This window comes from Micrasema longulum, unplaced genomic scaffold, assembly GCF_059751315.1.
Source record: "Micrasema longulum isolate JH-2025_06_02 unplaced genomic scaffold, ASM5975131v1 h1tg000822l, whole genome shotgun sequence".
Classification (NCBI taxonomy): domain Eukaryota; kingdom Metazoa; phylum Arthropoda; class Insecta; order Trichoptera; family Brachycentridae; genus Micrasema; species Micrasema longulum.
This window is the reverse complement of record NW_028278014.1, coordinates 1-14,866: the sequence shown is the minus strand read 5'-3', so window position 1 is coordinate 14,866 and position 14,866 is coordinate 1. Positions and strand designations below refer to the sequence as shown.

Below are 14,866 nucleotides of genomic sequence, written 5' to 3'. Positions count from 1 at the left end.
GTAATATTATTTGAATATTCATATTTTTTCATAACGAGAAAGTTCAGGGGTTTTTATATTGTTAATAGACTAATAATCTGAGCCAAAAAAATATTTTTATCAACTTTATGTATCGTATGTATTATCAGCGCTGTAATTTTTTTAAAGTTTTGTAGTTTTTAAATTACTCCGGGTGTGACGTCTAAAGTTCTCTTCCGCTTCTTGTCAGTCAGTTCTACCTACAGTCAGTCCATTGACTACCGCAAACCGGAAATCTTTCACAACTTGATACTACAGATAAAATTGAATATCTTGGTGTATACATAGACCAAAATTTAAAATGGAAAGACTATATTAGTGAACTAGTTAAACGTGTTAGAAAATATATTTAAGTATTTTAAAAATAATTTTAAAAAAGCTTATTACTCAATTGTACAATCTTTGCTACAATATGGGATTATAGGATGGGGGGATGCATATACCAATATATTAAACCCCCTTAAAATAGTACAAAGATTAATATTTAAAGTAATTTTAAAGAAACCCGCAAAATTCAATACGGAAAGTCTATATAACATATTTAAGGTTCATACTGTAGACACTCCTTATAAAATAAAAAAAATAAAAGAATTTGAAATGAACAAGTCACTCATACCCGTATGCAGAGACAAACCTTAAGGTGAGGAAAGTACATTCTATTGTCTTCACCTTCGGGTTATTCTCTGCATTTGAAATTAGAATGTACTTTCCTCATCTTAAGTTTTGTCTCTGCATACGGGTATCAGATACCAAAATAATATTAAAATTAAACTCCACACAAGTAATTTTACTTTTTTTTTTATTCAAACAATTACAAATACAAGTATAAAGACCAGTTATTACATTTTTTTACAACCGTTTTGACAACGGCATAAACACATGGATGTCTAGGTAACCGCGCCAGCTTCACGCGGTTGGAACAATTACTTTACCAACGACCGTTCTGGATAACGTTCTGAAGTAATAAAGTTGAAATTTCTATGGGCAATATTGGAAATATGACCCTTAAAGCGACTGGTTAATATATTAACCAATTTCGGCCTTTGCCCTATAAAGCGTTAAAGGAATATTTCATATCAACCATGCCGGGAATCGAACCCGAGACCTCTGGCATGGCAGGCAAATGCGCTAACCATTACACCACGAGACCGACAAAAAGCAAGTATTTTACTTCACAAATAATATCAACAGATGGAATGTGGAACTTCAGCCCTACGGGAAATTAGATAAAATAAATATTTTCTTCCAAGCGGTAAAAATTAGAGCATTAAATTACACGGATATGCATGAAAAAATATTTAATCGTATGAATCAATCAATCATAAGAGAGTTTTTTTTTGATTTTTTTTTTCATATATTTTTTTATTTTTTATTAATAAATTTCATAAAAGGTACATGTTTTTAAAAATTCTATACAGGTCTACTTTTATATATCTAGTAAATGTTATCACTGTAACACTCCAAAAAAAGAGACGAACTCTTGTGCTTGGAGAGTAACTTACACTGTTGTAGTTGTTTATTTATAAGAGTTTTTATCATTTTTAATATACGAGTATATAGAAAAAAAACATCAAAACACAGAATATATAAAGAAAAAAACATAAAATTATAATACATTCATACTAATTAACATTTAGCGCAGTTTTTACTTTTTAATATACACCGCTCAGTTTCTTTTATTGACTCTTGGTAAACAATACCTTTGCGCGGCGGTATGTAATATCATGTTACCACAAGCAAAAGACGTAATATTCTAAAGTTCAGACATTTGAAAGAAAAAAAATCACGAAGACAGACTGTTTGATAATTTATAAACAGCTTTAGCCCTGTTATATATAAATTAATTTAAAATCATGTATACGCCGGTCATCTTGCATGCATGCATCCCCCATTACTGTCAATGTCCGACTGAATCTGTTTCACACAAACACCGGCTACAGAACAGCGTCTTTGGTTATAAGTGATATATTCGTGCTCTTTATGTATGTCTCGTAATTAAAAAAATGTGCTTGAAATACAACTAATTACCGACTTACTAAATGTTATTAGATATTTGTATATAACCACTTACCGACTACTCTATGTCCACCGGTTTCGAGACGTACCCGTCTCTTCGTCAGGACAATGATTAAACCAACAAGCAAAACCCACTATACACCTTCACCATAGTTGTTGAACAAAAATATAAAACCAACACGACATGCATTTTAATAAGCACATGCACTGATTAGGACAAACATGCACTGAATTAATTATGAAAATACTCTATGTTGTTTGAGAAATAGTTGAAAAAGGGTAGAGGGGATGGAGGGAGGGGTGAGCTTAAAATGTTTGACCAGAAAGGTAATGCTTTATATATTAATAATAATTACCGACTTATTCAGTGAATTTGTTTTTTTTATCAAACAAATTTTTAGGTTCTTATGATGAACCCAAATATTTAATTTTTGGGGCCATTTTCAACGAGTTGTAAATAACTCACTACGAGAAAATGGGAATCAAATTGTGGCAGAGCGGAGTTTGAGCCTCGGACCTTGATCCGTGAGTCCGCAACACAAGTCACAGGACCACAAACAAGTTCGGCGTTGTTCATATTAACTAGGGAAATAATATAAATATTTTGTTTTTCGGAGTACCAGTACAATTAAATCATTTATAGCAGTTTTTTGTGCAGCACCACATCACGATGAAGATTCGTTAGAGAATAAAGGCAATTACCCACGAATTAAAATATTATATCTCTATCTGTATATACGTTATTGCACGTGCGTATCAACGCATGAACACGTAAGTTATTTGCTTAATACAACATTATTCTCTTCCATTTATTCCCCATTTGGAATACCAGTGCCTCGATTATGGACGCTATGTTCATCTGTATATATCGAGGCGGTATAGTTAACTTCTGTACTATCTTTATTTTACCTCGATATGTTCTACCTTCTTGTCATATCGACATCATATGATCGAAACAAGCCAATGAATGACCGCAAACAATTAGTCCGGGTTCCTTACGTCGCGTCATTGACATTTTAAATAGTTTATATATATATATATTTTAAATAAGATTCTGTGATAAAAAAAGTACCCCACTTCAAATCGATTATAAACTCCAATAAATCCCAATTCAAGCAAAAAAAGCTCGCTTAAACATTATTTTTATATGACTTAACCATTGCCAAAACGATATACTTAACGACTGTCTGCATTTATCTACTGAGGTAGTACTGGGCGATTATAAGGCCGACTCTCGATACATTCTCTCAGAAAGATAGTAAAACAGATGGAAAAATATAATAACTAAATTATTTTTACAGTGCTAACTGTTTAACGCCTAGATACTATTATATGTTAATAGGACAGACCAAGCGGCATTATTTTCTCATCTAGGCATTCGTTTTATTAATCTGACAGTTACGTTGGAATTTAATTCAACTTAAAAATTTGCTTATCTCTCTCTCATATTTTAAATAGGCTTTTAAGAAAAAAGTGCCAACCTCAAAACGATTTAAAAATTTAATAAATCATAGCTTAAAGAAAAATTGCTCGGTGGAAAATGTTTTAATGCGTAGATAAACGTATCGAGGGGTTCTAGACCCATAGGTATAAACCGATACTCACATCAAAACGTGACGGTGGATGGTATCGGTAGTATATCTTTGTAGTCGGTCGGGAGACTTTTATCTTCAACTATGACATCATACTGAAGCTATGTCATTTTAGAGCGTAGATATGTGTACCGTGACGTACGCTTTCCCTTGTGTCATATCGATGTACCAACCCAAAACATAAAGGTAGTGGGTCGGTAGTATAACTTTAACCGATCACTATGCTAACATTATCAGTGTAGCAACCTCGACACCCCCTCCACCTGAGCGACAGTATAATAGTAAAAATATTGATTACAATTTATTATTCCAAAAAATAACTGAAGAGACCTGGTCTCCAGTCTATTCAAACAACGACCCAAATATTTCTTGCAAACACTTTGTTTATATACTCGATGCACATATAACAAATGCTACAAGCATCACACGGAGAACATCGTCAAAGAAACGTAAAATCAAACCTTGGATAACAACAGGACTTATCAAATGTGTTAGAAAAAGAGACAAACTTCATCGATATTGTATTAATAATCCTACTGATCGAATTGTAAATCATTACTATAAGAAATATAGAAATAGATGCAACAAAACCATAAAAAATGTTAAAGAGGAATACTATGGAAATAAGATTCTCGATGCTAAAGGTGATGGAAAAAGAATATGGCAAATCATAAAAGAAATTTCTTATACTTCTGGGATAAGAAATTCTTTACACGATATTAACATAGATGGAAAACCGTATAACGTACTGAAAAACCCTGACCAAATTGCCAACCACTTTAACAAATTTTTCGCTAACATAGGATCTGATCTAGCTAATACTATCAAAAATAGACTGAAAAACTCCGAACAAGAATTGGCTTCGCGAATAAACGGCTCTAATATACCGTACCCTCCATTTAATATTTCACCCACTAATCATGTAGAACTTAATGCGGTTATTTCCTCGCTAAAGAATTGTTGCTCTTCCGGTACTGACAATATTACTACTAAATGTGTTAAGAACCTAAAAAACATAATCGCCTTTCCTCTAACACATATTATAAACTGCAGCTTTAAGGGGGGAATTTTCCCTGATTGTCTGAAAAACTCTATTGTTCTTCCTATATTTAAATCCAAAGATAAGTGTTCAGTTAACAATTACCGACCAATTTCTCGTCTTAGTGTAGTTTCTGAAATCATAGAATTGATAGTTAAAACAAGGTTTAATTTCTTCCTAGAGAGCAATAGCATTTTATCAAATAATCAGTATGGTTTTAGACAAAAAAAGAGCACATGTGATGCGATAGCAAATTTATCAAAGATACTGTCCGAATATTTAGATAGAAAAAGTAAAACTATAGCTGTGTTCCTTGATCTAGCTAAGGCTTTTGACACTGTGTCCCACTCGATACTGTGTAGAAGACTATCAGAAATAGGAGTCAATGGAACTGCATTAAAATGGTTTGAAAATTATCTGACAGGGAGAACACAAACTACAAAAATAATGGACGAGACGGGAAAAGAAACTAGAAGCAAAAGTCAACCAGTCATAAACGGTGTGCCCCAAGGTAGTGTACTGGTTCCAATACTATTTCTTGTATGCATTAATAATCTCTGTAACATGGAACTTGGCAAAGCCATTATATCTTTTGCAGATGATACCGTAATCGTTTTCGATGGATGCTCATGGAATGATGTTTTTTGTAAGGCCACAGAAGGAATGGAAATAGTGAGAAAGTGGTTACACATAAATTTACTTTCCCACAATATTGATAAAACAAACTACATAACATTTAGCCTCAGTGGAGCTACACAACCAGTCACATTTTTCAATGTTATGTTTATGCTTTGATATTAAAAATATTAAAAAAACACATGAAAAAAATAAGGTCCTTCCTAAACACAGGAATTTCCTAGCTAGTCGGGACCTGAAACAAATAAACTCTGTACATTTTAAAACTGTGAAATACATAAATAAATAAAAAATAAATACTGTTAAAGTGAGGCCACATAACCTTTATTATTTATCATTGCTTATTATGTGGAGAAAAAATGAATACATCAAATACAGGAAATTATATTTTACTTTATAGACAATAAAAGACAACTCTGTTAACTTTCTATTGGTATTGCGAGCCCCGCACGCGTACAATTTATAGTATTATATACTCAAGCGTCTCTTTATGTACGCGCATACTTTGCAATGGGATTTGCACATTTGCGCTGGATGATCATAACCATCGTCGCGTGACGTACTGGGCAAAGAAACGACGTTGGGATTGTGATTACGAGTCCTATAGGACGCCCGTCTCACTCTGGTACCAATTGGTCTTCGTCGTCTCTTTCCTCTTTTGCTTCTTCTCCTGCTCCTTCTCCTGCTGCTTCTACTTCTTGATCGTCTCCGGCTTGAACGTCGTTTCTGCAAAAAAAACATTATAGTTCGTCATGAAAATTCTTGATGGAAGTTCATTGCAATTTATTTTAGAAATAAAAGACGAATACTTCAATCCTCGGTGGGCTTGGTGGTGTATTAATGGTCTACCACCCAGAGGTCTCGGGTTCGATTCCCGACATGGTTGATAAGAAATATTATTTGAAAGGGTGTTTTTACACTAGAATATTTCATTGTACCTAGACTGGAACCTGAAGCGTAAGACTGATCACCTTCCCTTATGTAACAAAAATGATCGAGATACTCTGCGATTGGTGTACCAATGCAGTGCCTCTTGCACCATTAGATGTGGAAAGAGAATGATGATGATGATACTTAAATCCACATCTTTTGAATAACCAATGACCGGTTTGGTTCAGAACTATAGTACGAATTTTCCTTCTTTTTTCATATTTTCCGTCGGTACTTAATACAAGCCGTACAGTCACGTCTGGAGAAATATTTTATATCTCTTCCTTAAACACTCCTCACTTCCTCACTTCCTCTCCTTTTATTCCTTTTTTCCTTTTGAAAACTCGTATCGATATAATTATATTTATATACATATCGCACCTTTAGGACGAAAACGACTAAAATAAAAAAAAAACTTAAACGACTTCAATGAACATTATTCATCTTCTGCATTTAAAAAACGCAACATTCGGGTGGGAATAGGACAAAACCGTTACATCCGTCTCTTTATCACTCAGAGAATTAAGATTTCGTATCAGTACGGAAGCAACGCAATTAGGATTATGTTTACATTGCTGTGTGAGGGACGCAACGCAGACAAACATATAGTGACCAAAAGCCGGTTGAGTAGATTTTATTCCGATGCAAACGACATTTTTACTTTATTTTTTTTATTTATTAAAACGACCAATTTAGATTGTGATTGTTTCGTTCCAACTTACCGATTTCTTTAGTGACTTATTTAATTTAATGTCATTTTAATTTAACGCAAATATTTCTTTTTTATTAAAAAATAAAAAATAAAAATTCCACCACCGACAAGGACTGGATTCAACTCCCTGGGGAGCTGTTAACATTAACATATTACAACAGAGATGAAGAACATTTTAAAGAAGGCAATATAGATGTCTAGGCATCTACAGGGCTTATGACCTGTCATTGGATGGTTTTAGGGGCCACTTTACTCACTGTGTAACATTCACCATTCTGCCCATATTTGAACATCTATATTACTTCAATTCTTTCATCTGTTGATGTTTGTGAAGTTAAAGAGCTGAAACCTTTATTTATGAGAGTGAGATTCATCTAATTGAATTATTCCACCTACATACTAGGCAACGCCTAAAATTTTATTTTTTTTCAATTTCTATACTTCTTCATGGACCAGGTGGATTTATCAACAATATTTTGAGTTTGTCCAAATGTTTGTAGACAAGGACTGGATTCAAATCCAGTGTAGAAATATAATTACATGAAAAGGATAATGTATTTTTTTTAATATTTGAGGCATAAAGTTAATACTTGGAAAAAAATATCGATACGGATATTTTTTAATTATGTAAGGTAGATATAGCCTTTACATTTTTAAGAACTGTGATGAATTACTAAATAGGCATTAAATTTCCTACAATGTTTGATTATGTCCAAATGCTTGTAGACTGGCTGGATTTCCTCCCTAGGGAGTTGTTCGTATTTAAATTTATTTCAACAGAGAGGGAAGAAGTTTTCGAGAAGGTAATGATAAAGGTTTCAGTTCTTTTACTTCACAAAAGTCAACAGATGGAAGAGTTGAGGAAATGTGGATGTTCAAAGATGGGCAGAATGGTGAATGTTACACAGTGTGTAAAGTGGCCACTTAAACCAGCCAAAGACAGGTCATAAGCCCTGTAAATGCCTAGACATCCATATTACCTTCTCGAAAACTTCTTCCCTCTCTGTTGAAATAAATTTAAATTAAATTTCCTCGCTCAACACTCGTAATTTACCTTTCCGTGACCACAGTGAGGGCATATTGTAACAATTGGATTGCTTGATTTTCTTTTGCGCTCTACCCGATTCATTTTTTCTCTTAAAGGGGGTTACTCTAAAAAATAGTTATAAAAATAAGTCAATATAAATTAAACACCAATAACTTAGGTGGTAAATCAAATAAACACAGAGTTTATACGAAACCCATGAACATACAACCAACACCATAGAAATTTCATACTGATAATAAACTAGTTCCCAGAGTAGTGTTTTCCAACCTTTTCAAAAATAAATTCATACGCGACCTATTTTCGAGTAAAAAATATCTAGTGACTTCCTAGGATTTTCATAATACTTCTGTCAACATTCCTAAAACACGATTTCCATATTACGCGAAGCGAAAATTGCAAACAACCCACCTGTAACGCGGTTTCCATATAACACGTTTTTCGTACAAGACAACCTTGTAACTACGTAAAGGACTTGAAAACTTTATCTATTGCTCCATTTAAAGAAGTTTTGGCAGAATTACAAAATACTATACAATAAATATTCCTCAATAAATTATGTATCTCCTTAATGAAGAAGTTCAGTTAGTATAGACTTTTAAATTCAGTTAATTAGTTTTTTAATTTTTGTATATCGGCGCTATTATTTTTTAAAGTTTTATATTTCTGAAATTACTCCGCATGTGACGTCAGAGATTCTCTTTCGCTTATTCCCAGTCAGTTCTGCCGATTGGTCCTTTGACGGTAAGTAAACCGGATATATTTCACAGCTCTCTCATCACTGGTTGATTCACATGAACTAGTGATGTCGTGCAAAGTAGTTCGTTTTTATAAAAATATTTTTTATTACTGTGTTCGTACATTTTCAATAAACTTTTACGTACAAATCAATGCTCTAGTTTTTACCGCGCGCAAGGAAACATTTTTCGTATCCAATTTCCCGTAGGGATGAAGTTCCTCATTCTGCCCCCATAAGCAAGAAAGCAGCTATTAGGAAAAAGTTATATTTTGAGATGACATTTTTGAGTATTTATCAACTTGATGCTTTTTAAAAACTGTAAATAATCATAGGTAACACACAGCATGTCAAAATTGTTCTAAACATAAAACTAGTATGTGTCATATCTACTATTTACATTGTGTTTTTGCTTATGAATCTCTAGATAATAACAATTGCTTAAAATTACTAGTTTTATTTTAATTAAAAAAATATCATGTCGTTTTTTCGTGCTGAATTTTTTTTTACAGTGTTTTACTTTATATCGAATCAGGTTCGAAAATTCTTATATAAAAGGACCTCACGTGTAATTTATTTTGTCATTTTTGACGAAAGCCTTTATAAAAACCCAAAACCTTACGAGGGGAGAATTTTATACCTTCCACCTCATGGACTACTGGTTAGCACACGAAATGTCGAGTTTAATTTTGAGCAGAGTAAAAAAAAAGGTTTTAATTACAGTTTTTACAGAATCCTTCTCGATACCTAAGAAAATAAGCTACATATATGTTTTCGAATGAAGAAAAAAACAACATAGATATAACATTTGTTGGTGGAACCTACCAGAACTTTTGCACTGAGAGAAGACAATATTTTGTTTGAACTAGGTAAAAAACATTTCCCAAGAAATTCCGCGACAGTCAAAATCTCGTGAGGCTTCAAATCTTGTTGTATAATGTGTCAATGCTTTAGATTTCAATAATCATCAGTTTCTAAATCAAAAACCAAAAACACTAAAAAAATGTCAGGACAGCCACATTTCTAAGCCCTTATTACAGTGTGAAGTTGAAAAAGTTATCGTCAATTGTCTATTTATTTTTTGCGAAGCCAGTCAACAGGTTTATAAAAGCCTTAATAGCGTCACATTAATTATATATAATACAATGAATTAACTTAACCTAAACAATCTCAGAAAATATTTAAATGTACAATAGGTATAGTCATGGCATGATCTAGGCAGACATGGTAAGTGTGTTATCTCAAGTCAGGAGTGATAACACCGCTTGCTTCTTGAATGCTTGCCTTTGCTGTAGGAACACATCGACAGTACTGTTTAGTGAGATTTTGTTGACTGTTCTGAAGATCTTTGGCTGAGGGAAAAAGAATTTGGCAATGGTTCTAAAATTTCTCACAGCAATGACGGCATCGGTGCGCAAGTTACTAAGAGGTACATTAAGACTAATCTGAGCAAAGGTATCATGGGCATCTAAACAGTTAGATATTAATTTGTGCAAGAATATTAAACCAGTCAAAAGCCTTCTAAACTCTGAACTGAAAATGTGAAATAAATATTTCGTATTGATCCTCCCAGAAATCGAACCTAGGACCTCAAGCGTGATGAACGCGCCAACCACTACGCTCACGTCTCGTCCGGGATTCTGGTTCTATTTCACACACAAAACTGTATTCTTAATCCAGCACGGACAGAAAGTAAATATAGGTACACAATATACTAGTCAATAATTCTTCAGAATTGAGATTCATCTCAAAGAAAATTATAATTGGTTAGGGGAAGCTTTTCGTTGATTAATTCTTATTTAATAATCAAATCTCCGTTACTCTGTTACTAATTATAAAACAAACGACAGGATAATATTTCTTTTGCAATGTTATCAATTTTATATTATCATAGCAAAAGCAATATTTTCTCTAAATTTCAATAAATGAAAAACATTTATTTTATCAAAAACGCGATCTTACCATCATTGTCTTTGTGATTAATTGTTCAATTTTAATTCCAATAACCTTTTGACTAATTAATTTAGAACCTTACTTAACAAATTCTTCGAAATTATAATAATTACCATCCTTCTATTGAGAATTTTTCAAACAAACTGCTGATTTAATTTAAATTAATGACAAAAGAACTGAACCTATTTAAATTTATCGCTGATTTTTTTGCTGTATTTTATTCAAAAAGTTCCTACTTAAAATAAATCTCACGTTTGTAAAGAAAAAACATTACGATAATTATGGTTTTTATTTGGAAAAATACATCTATTATTTTATCAGGAAATGGATTTCCAGGTAATTTTTGGACTTATGACCTGTCTATAGAATTATAGACCTCTCATTTTTATCTTGATTATTTGCTTATCCGCAGCCAATGTTATTTGCAATTACAATAATCCATTAATTATTCCCTTTCTGTACCTAATGACGCATAGGGCACTGCATTGGTACATTGCACCGTATCTTGATGATTTTTTTACAAGAAGGTCGTACGCTTCAGGTATCAGTCCTTGGATTACGAAGTATTCTACAATAAAAGATATTTTTTAATATATATTTTGTGCCGACGATGTCGGGAATCGAACCTGAAATCTCTTGCATGGTAATCAAACGTGTCCACGAAGCGGATATGTTAATATAACTAAAGATAGTACAGTATAATATAATGTTCAGTCTTAAGCTGCAAACGCCTGACCTGGAACTTTGGAAAATAGTAGCGAAAAACCAACCATTCGATAAAGATTTTACGTCCAGCTAGCCGGGAATGTGCTAATGCTTCGAACTTAACACAAAACATATTTGTGTAACTAAATTTAAAACAAGTAAATTTTACTATCATTTGTGTACTAGGGAAGTTTAGTGCTACGGAAAATTGGATATAAAAATGTTTTCCTTCGCGCGGTTAAAATTTGATTAATTGTACGATTTGTGGGATTTAGGTGTGTTGGGGTTTGGTTGGGTCACGTTGGGGTCACCACTGTAGGAATAAGTAGTTGGGGGGTTGTTGGAGTTTCTACCCCAGTTAGAGATTGACAGAGAAGACACGAGGTTACTGTTTGATGCGTATTTATTACATGGCGATACCGAAGATACAGCACTTGGTTGTGTAGCGCGAGCGTAGCGGCGATGATGGGTTGAAGAGACTGCACTTGAACTACATGCTGGAACTGAGTGACGTCGTCGAGCTGGTCTGACGTGAACTGAACTTGTTTTTTATTTTTTTAAAGGAATATCCCGCTAAGCCTCTATTTTGAGGCTTGTCAGCAGGTGGGATATGGGGGATATGGAAGGAGGTAACGAAAAATACACTACAACACCAAGACCAATTGAGAAAAAATCTTTCTCGGATTTTTTCTTGCAACTGGCGGGAATCGAACCCGCGACGCCAGTTTCACAGTTGGACGTCTAACCAACTGCGCCACGACGCCTGTCGGGCGGACTGATGTTGGCTGCGTTCTATGGTCTCTTTATAGACGACGCCGACGTTCCTTTGTAGTTCATTTCTTCATGGTGGGGACGGTGTGAATGTACTGCAGAACGATGCCCTCCGATTTCATGTGCAATACTTATAGAGTTGCATTTTACGAATGTATTGGATTCGATTGAAAATGATGACATTGCATCGTCGGTCATTAGTCTATTTTAGATGAACTAATTTAACACGTGTGTGTTATCGACTATGGACCCTACAGATTGATTTGAAGTTTCTCTAAAATGTACGAAAAAAAAACGAACTACTTTGAACTACGTCCCAAGTTCTTTAGAATTTAAAATTAACCTATATAACGTACGGCCGAAATGGGTACCCACGATTTTTTTGTCCATGTACCGCTATCTCGGTCCCACAACGTTACTCTTCTAACATCGCAGCTGACCGGCTACTCCTGCGCGTTTTATCCCCCGCGGAGGTCTGAAGGAAATCATTCCCACCAGAATCGTCACCCAAGCTCACATATAAAAGGTCGTGCACCCGCTATAGAAGGCAGAGTTATTTATCTCAGCTATCGTACCGCTTTCATGTATTTTGTCATGGTACAAGATATTTGCTTTCGAACCGAGAGTTCATCTCCTAAGCTATCAGACCGCTTTCTTATTTGGAACAGTCCTGGTACTGGAAAATGCCTCTCGGCATTCTAAAAAGGTTAATCCTTGGAGGTTTGACTGAGCTACAAGCAGCCGCTTTCATGCATTTTGGAACAGCTCATGTTCATCATTCATTCAGCTTCCTAAGATTATTCTTGGCGGGAATTCAAGTAATGAGTTGCATAATACTCACTAGGCAATTAATACAAATATGCGCTCTTGTTTGAGCCCTTCCATACTTGACTTGCTAGGAAGTTTTTTTTATTAACCATTCCTGTGCAGCCAGTGCCCGAGCATAATCTTGACACCAGATGTTTCTCTCTTTGTGGAAGTCCAGTGTATGGACATAAATCTCATGCGTCAAGTGTAAACATCCCGATGATTCTCAACCTGTGAACCCCGCGAATGTCAAATTGTGTGTATAATTATTATTGTGATTTATTTAGATCATCGTGGTTTTACCAAATTTCTGAACTCAAACCTACCCACATAGCAATTTAAACTTGCCTCAAGCTTCTATAAGTTTGAAGTATCAAGAATTCAAGCTTGACCCAAGTTTGAGATTGCAACTTTGTAAACTTGAGGCAAGTTTAAAGCAAACTTCCTAGTTACCATCCAACAAACTTGCATGATGTTTGTTTTTTACAAAAAAAACAAACATCATGCAAGTTTGGATTTATTTAGCAAAAAAAAACAAAAACAAAAATAGAAAAAAAAACCGAAAAAAAAACGAAAAAAAACAAAAAAAAACGAAAAAAAAGGAAAAAAACGAAACAAAAAACACGAAGCTTCTTAAAAATATTAATATTAAATAAAATATCTTGTTATTATTACTCAGTATATTTATTTTGAATAAATAATAAAAATTACGGGCTATTTTTGACAAGAAAGTCAGATGATGTGATGTCAGATGATGTGATGACAAATAATTCATGTCAATTGACTGGAGATCAGAGTCCGGTGCATTATTTTGTCTCTCAACTCTGAAACAAATAAATAAAACTGTTTTATGACTTACTAGCTTTTTGACTAGCGGGATTTCTCATGGTAAAAAGTGTCCGATATTCAAATCAAAATATGTTGCAACAAAGGGAAAACATTTTGGGAAGGACATATGGAAGTCTAGGTATTCACTGGGCTTATGTACTGTCATTGGCTGGTTGAAGTGGCCACTTTACAAACTGTGTAATATTAAGCGTTCTGCCTATGTTTAAACATCTTCATTTCCTCAACTCTTCCATCTGTTAACTTTTGTAAAGTATTAGAGCCTCTGGGGTTAAAGTATTGGTTTATTATATCGGTATATTATTAACAGCCTTTTCTGTAAATAAAACATAATTCAATTAATTCAATTCAATAAAAGTATAATATTTGTGGTATTTAATAATTAATCAGTTTAAACTATTGTAAGCATTATGCAGTGGATGAGATATTAATATCATACTTACTTTTAAAGAGCTCTTGACAAGACGGTTTTGTCGAGTGACAGTGCAAGAAAAACTCATTTTTAATGTTTTTTTCCTCAGTGGCATATCAATAGTTTATTTTTTAAGCTGAGTGTTAACACTTCGACATTATTAAAAGTTTTAAAATCGCCAGAAAAACGTCCAATGATAAATGCGTAATTAAAAATGACATGAAACCCACTGACAAAAACGGTGAAATATATCATTTTTCTATGACTTTGATAGTATTGCCAATCTGAATGCTGTTTGGAACAAACCACTTTTTTTTATTTTTGTCATGCACTAATTTAATTCGGCGGCCTCCGTGGTGTAGTGATTAAGACATTTGGCTCACACCTGGAAGGTTCTGGGTTCGATTCCTGATGAGAACACAAAAATTAAATGTGATTTTCTTAAGGCTGGGCGTACCGTAATGTAATTCACCACTGTAATTGGGCCTCACGGCCTGTTGTGGTGCCAAAAAAAAATCGGTCTTGTAGAAAAGCCCTGGGATTAAATATAACAGTTTAAATAAATAAAAAAAGGAATTACTACTACTACTACTACCATCACGCCATTTCCCCGTAGGGGTAGGCAGAGAGAATGGATCGCCACACACA

General features: G+C 34.0%; 1 long non-coding RNA gene across 1 annotated transcript; it reads right to left on the bottom strand.

Moving 5' to 3' along the window:
- Positions 1-5,598: 5,598 nt before the first annotated feature.
- On the bottom strand, positions 5,599-10,837 carry LOC148278830 (uncharacterized). Its single transcript, XR_015823058.1, has 4 exons — positions 10,687-10,837; positions 9,550-9,698; positions 7,998-8,095; positions 5,599-6,027 (listed from the first exon to the last, which is right to left on the bottom strand). It is a non-coding gene; the product is annotated as an uncharacterized LOC148278830 (long non-coding RNA).
- Between the last annotated feature and the right edge of the window lie 4,029 nt (positions 10,838-14,866).